The sequence below is a fragment of the Terrapene carolina genome, unplaced genomic scaffold (assembly GCF_002925995.2).
Source record: "Terrapene carolina triunguis isolate 2854851 unplaced genomic scaffold, T_m_triunguis-2.0 Scaffold85, whole genome shotgun sequence".
Classification (NCBI taxonomy): domain Eukaryota; kingdom Metazoa; phylum Chordata; order Testudines; family Emydidae; genus Terrapene; species Terrapene triunguis.
In genome coordinates, this window is record NW_020664436.1 from 56738686 (window position 1) to 56745000 (window position 6315).

Below are 6315 nucleotides of genomic sequence, written 5' to 3' on the forward strand. Positions count from 1 at the left end.
TGGTGGCTTTCATAAAGCTGCAGCTCCTGGACTGAAGTGATTATGTGATAACCTCAGTTTTTATTAAAAAGAGGTAAATTTCTAGCCAGAGAATAGCTTCAAAACACAACCTGAGAGCACAATAACAGCCCCACAACCAAATAAAAAGTACCCATATGTACTATGTTTTAAAATCTCATTCTTTTTAAACCACAGTCAAGATTAGTGGAGCACATGATTTTTGAACACGAGGTTGTACCAATCATAACACTACTGAACTGGTAAGCACATGTGTGTGTTTGTACAGTACTACTTGGCAGGATGGGATCAGGAGCCCTCTGCCATACCATACTGTCCTGCAATGCTGACTACAAAAGGGAACTTGCCTTTAGCTTAAGTACTATTTTTGCAGCAGAAGGAAATGAGTTCTGTTCCCATTGCCTCCCTGAAGTTCTCAGCAGCTTTGGCATGCAGCATACATTAGGCAGCCACAACTCCCATGGGAGATTTCCTAAGTAGCAACTGATTTGTTACAATATTTTATGCTGAAGTTGTGAGTCTGGACCAGACCACGGATCCAAACATCTAAAATTTTGAGATATTCTGTTCTGAATCTGAGCTTCTCAGCCACCATACTCAGTCTTTAGGCTGATTTGTCACCACATCTGAACAACCCTGTGCTTGGGAGAGGTTCAGATCCAGACTTTGAATTTTTAGCCCACTTCTGTTTGTGGCTCTAAAGCCTTGCCTGAACTGGAGAAATTTATCAAAATAATTCCCATCAGATCTGACACTAGTTCAGCTGAACTAGTGAATATGGTGGGAGCCAATGTATGCAAGACTCCAGCATCTTGAACTTTTTTTTTTAAACCAATTAGACTGTTTTTTCAGCAGATTTAACTAAATTTGTGGCAAAACCTTCCAGCCACCAGTACCCTTTGTAGACTGTGTAGACCAGCTTTAACATCACATCACCTGAATCAAAAGTTAGAACTAGTGAGAATTTGGGGATTAGTTTTTCCAGTGTAGACATGGGACCATTCAACCCAAATGACCGCACCTTACAAACTCTATGCATACAGTACCATTGAAGTACTACCATCTTTGGAGTGGAAGGTGATAGCCATATAGTGAGGGTGGAGAAATTCATGCAAAGGTCAGCCACACTTTTTCTAAATGGGTGTAAAATTCAGTTGATCCTATTCACACCAATGAGACAATAAAAATGTAGGATACTGTGTTTAGTTCCTGTTGTCAAATAGGACCGAGAAGTCTATTCTACAAACATCCTCTCTGCAACAAAAGACTGGTAAATGTTGAACCAGTAAGAGGAAGTGCAACTTCACATAACATATAGCCTGCAGTAGGTCATGAATCATTTGCCCTTCACTTAACAAATCTTGGCAAAACTAAAAGTTTAACAAATATAACTAAGAATATTTTGAATACACTTCAGAATATGCAGTCAGACCTTGATAGACCACAAAGCTTTTAGGCCACACTTTTTGGAAGATAACACCCAGTTTACACCAGAAAATGGGGACACTGGGGGAAAATCAGTATCTGTCTCTTATCTGTCATCAAGAAAGATAACCGAAGGTTACTAAAGAGTTTGAAACAAAAATTCAAAGATTTTTTTAAATCACCAAACTCTTGTAAGATTTGAGAAAGTCCTATATATCATTAGCACTATTCAACAAAATTTGACATAATTATATCCAAGGAGATGTTAATGTGGCAGCCTGTATTGCTATATAAAGTGCTTCCTGTCAGCCTGAGCCAAATAATAGTTGCAAATTAAACAAATAAATACGTTTACTGGTAATGGTTTTTTTTAGCAACAATAGACTTAATCCTTTGCTCAACCAGAACCTGATCCTGTAGTTGTTAAATGAGGCCAAATTCCCATTGAACTTGATGGGACTTTGACCTAAAAAAGTATAGCAGGTCAGGACCCTTAAGGGACCTAATTAATGAAAGCAAAATTACTATTAATGCATACAGCTTCATAGGAAAAAAGCTGAAAATCTGAAATTGAAAATTAAGGGAAAGATCCTCAGGCGGTATAAATTGCCATAATTCCATTTACTTCAATGGAGCTATGACAATTGACACCAGCTGTGGATCTACCCTTAAGATTCACTGTGAGATGCAAAATATATCTCAACCCTCACTACAGAACAAACATTCCTGTCATTATATTCCATGTTGTTATATGTGGTTATATAGTTATATCCAAACTATACCAAAACTAGATACCTAAAATACTACACTGGACCATTGGCCTGGAAATAGACTAAAGTGATGAGGCCCATATATAGTTAGATAGGAAAAAGAGAATGAAAAGGTGATTTGTTCTAGTTCATCAACAAACTTTCCTAATAGCAAATTTTGTTTATTATGTATAAGATGTAAAATAGGTCTTATACAACACCACAAAAGCAGTGTCATACACCCTTGAGGCTATTCTTTTTTGTGTTTTGTCACCTATGGTTGGTTCATATGTTGTGGTCATGCCTTTTTTATTTATTTTTTTTTTTTTTGCCTGTTGGAGCACTATTTATTACTATTATCTCTAGTGCATCTCTAGGGGTCAAAGTGGCTGCTCTAAGCGCTATTCTAAATTATGCTGGCTGCAGCCAGATGCTGTGCCTGCCGAAGATTGGGTGAGTACTGTGCACTCTGCCCCATTCCTTCTTGGCCATACTTCACCACCTTCAACATACTCCCTACGTGGAAGTGAGGGGAAGTAAGAGATGTATAGCTGGCTACGCACCACTCAAGGTTTCCCCTGCATCGGGGGGAATCCTTGGTTGGTTTTTGCTAGCCCCAAAGCTATATTTTTATTGTATATCTGACACATTTGTTTTATGAACCCCTGTTGCTTAACACTCACCACATCCTTTTCCCTGTAAGAACTTTTACAAATATCTGTGTGGATTGGATTCATTTACACTGATAACAGACCATAAACCATTTGAAACCCTCAGCAATGGAAAAGACCTGGATCAAGCACTAATGAGATGCCAACTTCTATTGATAAGGATAATGCGACTTCACTTACTTTTTATTTGAATAATAGCTGAGATTGTAATTCAATCACATGTCTCCAGGAGCTGGGACTCTGAAAACAATCACCAAATATCACAAGACTCATGATAAAATCACAAGAGTTGGCAACTCTTTAGTCCCCAGACAGAGGACATGTCAGATATTAAAATTAAAACAGAGGTTACACTTTATTTTAGTAAGAATTGGCACTAAATTGTCAAAATTAGTTTGTTCTTATTTTCATGTGTCACAAACACTACAAGTTGCAGTTCCTTGCTGGATCACTAGATGGTATATGAGGTAGCTGTAGGGAAGCTGAGCTGTCAAGGAAGCTCTAGTTAGAATTTAGGCAATGCTACAGTATCTGTCTTTATTGCCCTGGTTCAGACACACCTGACTTGTGTTTAACTGCAGAGAAAATCCATGCAAAATTATTCCTGACAATTACCACTAGAAGTGACTTAGGTTGAAACCCTAACCCCACTGTAGTTAATGGCAAAACTCCCATTTAACTTCTGTCGAGCAAGGTTTTGCTCCTAGAACTCTCAGGGTGTATCTACATCATCATTTTAGCATTTTCCAGGAAAATACACATCAGCATTTTAGACTTCCAGCTCATTTAAGACTGGAACAAGGTATTCAAACTTTTGTAAGAATCCAACTACACAGTTAACTGCTGAAGTGTTTGCAAGGAGCTTACACTGTTTCTATCAGACCACACTCACCAGAGCTGTGTGCTGGTGACCCTTCTGCAGGGTTCCAGATCTTAATGAGACAATAGTGGAAATATAGCCCTAGTGTTCTGACCAGTACTGTGTGAAAGCCGTATTACTCCTCATGCACATTGTTATATGTACACTAGAGGATACGATATTTCTGAGTGCTGCAATTGCACTATCACTGCAGTAGTAGCTCTGTGCAATGACTTTATGAAGGAAATTGAGAAGATGAAAAGCAGAAAGCGTGAGAGGAACATGCAAAAAGAAAGAAGAAATGAACCAAATACACTTAAAAAAAATCGATGTTTCCATCCTGAAATTAAAACGAGATTAGCAACTGAGAAAAAAGGAAAACAATCTTGTTTCTAAAAAACAGTAATTCTTAAAAGGCAACCTGGAAGTGCCAGAAAATCTTGTTCTCCTGAGCTCTTGTTAACAACACACATTGCTCAGGTGAAATTAAAACCTTCTGACAAAAAAGTGCTTTGGTAAAGAACAAACCAGCTGAGAAGCCTCTGAGCTTCTTGTTTTATGAGTCAAATGTTTTTGTTGTTATTTTATAAAGCATTTATGGACATCTTCACACTGCTCCATTTGCTGAACATTCAAATGTCTCTTTTTTAAAAAAAATGTGATAGTGCTGCATGTAACCATGATAATGAGGTTGTTTCAGTTTAAAAGTTTTAATTAAAACTTAAAACATCTGTGGATGGTTCATATGTTCTCATAGATGATTCATTCCTGCAGCCTTTACTCAGGTGAGCAGCTCCATTGGCTTCACTAGGACTACTCACATGAATAAGGATTGAAGATGCAAGTCCATACTCTGTACCCTGTGAGTGCTGTTTAGTATACCAATCATAATTAGCTCACTATTACCTTGTGTTCCCCCATCTGTTTGCTGTATCCATTTGTCTCTTGTCTTGTACTTAGATTCTAAACTCGTTGAGACAAGGACTATCTTTTTGTTATGTATGTGTACAGTCTTAGGGATGATGCCTTCAGCACAAGGGTGGTGCTCCAGTGGTATAATGCTGTTGTAGAGACTAATATGCCACTTTGGCCCAATCCCCTACTAACACAATAGGGAAAAATAGGGTGAGGCCAGAGGACAGGAGATGTTGCTGGGATGCCTCTATTTGCACATCATCCAAGACTACATTTTTGGCCCCCTGTGGCTATTATATTTGTGTAAGTTAGAGTAGCCCTCTGCCTTCAGCCTGCTTTAACTTTGTGCAGGCAGATCAGACCTCTGCGGAACTGCACCAAAATTGGGCAATTGTAGCAATGAGCTATAAGTACATCCACCCCTGATGTTACATGCTGTGCAGTTTATTTACACCTCTGGATTTAGCCCAGTATCTCTTGTCATAAAATAATACTTCGCACTAAATTAGTGCCTTTCTTCTGATGATCTCAACACTCCTTAGAAAGGCAGCACCCCCATTTTACGGGGAAGGGCGGGACTAAGGAACAGAGAGACAGTGATTTGCTTAATGTCACTTGGTCACTGGCAGAGTGAGGAATAAATCCCAGGTCTCCTAACTCGCTCTTCCTTGCCTGAACTGATTATTTCCCTCACTAGAAATATGGGAATCAAGTCTACTCTCACATTGGTTTTGTAAAACTGGAGTTCTATTTACTTCTCTGGAGTTTCTTCACATTTACACTGGATTCTGAAAATAGAATCAGACTTTTAATACTCATGTAACTGAGAGCACACTTGGACACATGCTGTATTAGAATGTCCTCATATGACAAGGAAAAGATAAATTGAAAATCAATCCTCCCCTCCGTCCACAAGCATCAGTTTGGGGGAGGTTCAGAGTAATCCCTTCAGTCCCTAGACCTTTCTGCATCTCCTTCGCTGCTTGCTCTGCACAGATTATTGCAACTCAAAGGTGGGCCCTGAGACAGAGGGGCCTGACCCATGGAAGTCCGCTGCAGGGGTCAGGGATCTGGGTTCCCTGAGTCTAGACTGCACAGTGGGTGAAGAGCTACTTTGTATCACCTCTACGTTGGCACTCCCTTGCCTGGGAGTAAGAGGCCTGTACTCGAGATTTAACCATTGGACAGCTCAGTGAAGAGCAAAATAAATAAATACATGTCAGTGTTTTTTAAAAATTCTTTCAGTTTTAAAATTAGTAACACGTGGAGGAAGTTTGTTTCTTAAAAATATATATAGCTTGTAACCTGACGAAGTCCCTTGAAAGAGGAAAAACAACATGAGTTTTAGAAGAGAGCTGGGCCAGAGAAAAATGCTCCAGCTTGGAGTCTAGTCCCTCGTTCTTTGTGCACTCAAATTCCCCACTGGTACATCCATGACAGCTGAAACCATCCACTCAATGTGCAGCGACAGTCAAAAAAGCTAACAAAATGTTAGGAACCATTAGGAAAGGGATAGATAATATGACAGGAAATATCATAATGCCTCTATATACATCCATTGTACACCCACACCTTGAAAACTGCGTGCAGAAGTGGTCACCCCATCTCAAAAAAAAATACATTAGAATTGGAAAAGGTACAGAAAATGGCAACAAAAATGATTAGGGGTGTGGAACAG